At 34.9% G+C, this 909-nt stretch overlaps 1 protein-coding gene across 9 annotated transcripts in view; it reads left to right on the forward strand.

Annotated features, from left to right (window-relative positions):
• LOC107665275 (syntaxin-3-like) overlaps positions 1 to 909 on the forward strand; it is a 26778-nt gene that overhangs the window by 12888 nt on the left and 12981 nt on the right. The window lies entirely within an intron of this gene.

A 909-nucleotide genomic window follows, 5' to 3' on the forward strand; every position in this document is an offset into this window, starting at 1 on the left:
ACACAGAATGCATATTTATCACATTTTCTAGAGGGACATCTATCAGCGTTGCACTTGCGTCTCACACTAGAGAGCCGCATGTTTAGAAAGCCATGTAAAATGTAAGTTCAACTTTTAAAAAACATGTCTCAAGACTTTATGGCAATTTTTCCCCATCCCACTGTATCTCATGTTTTTAAATGAAGAAAGTAGCCTACTTTTGTGATTGGTTTTCGGTCCTTTGTATTAAACTATACATACATGCATGGTGCCGTTTTTTTATAATTGTTTAAGCAACTTTATTAATTATATGGTTTATAAACATTATTTTAAACACTATGCACTTTTTTTCAAAGATAGTTGTGTTATTTTATTACGCTTTGAAGAAACGTGCATAATATTTTGCTCGATGTGCCCTCTTGTGGCCTCAGGAGAGAAGCCAAAAGCTTTTTTTCCCCCTAACTGAAATTATGCCTTTTAAATTCGAATATAATTCGAATTTTGATCATATTTAAGTAGAAAATTCGATTTTAGTTTTTCAGTCATTTTGACAGCCCTAATATGTACACTTAAATGCTAATATGCATTTTTTGAAGTACTAATATGTATCTTTAAGGCAGTGGCATTTCGTCCATATATATATGCTCCGCATACCCAGGCCATTTGAGAGAATAAGTTCACGGGATAATTCATATAAACAAGATTATTATAAGTTGATCCCTTGTCATTTGAAATGTAACTTAAAGCTTAAAGAGTTAGGAATAAGTACGTAAAATGATTTGTTTGCCAAACGGCAGTAATTTTCTGTAAATCTACGTCATTTATGGTTGCTTCCGGGCGAGCGGATTCTCCGCAGCTTTCTCGTCTCTGCTCTGTTGCTATGACTCGTCAGGATTATAGCGCGTTCTCAGTGATTTGCTGGTCTGCGGC

Source organism: Sinocyclocheilus anshuiensis, unplaced genomic scaffold (genome assembly GCF_001515605.1).
Source record: "Sinocyclocheilus anshuiensis isolate Anshui unplaced genomic scaffold, SAMN03320099.WGS_v1.1 scaffold483, whole genome shotgun sequence".
Taxonomy (NCBI): Eukaryota; Metazoa; Chordata; class Actinopteri; order Cypriniformes; family Cyprinidae; genus Sinocyclocheilus; species Sinocyclocheilus anshuiensis.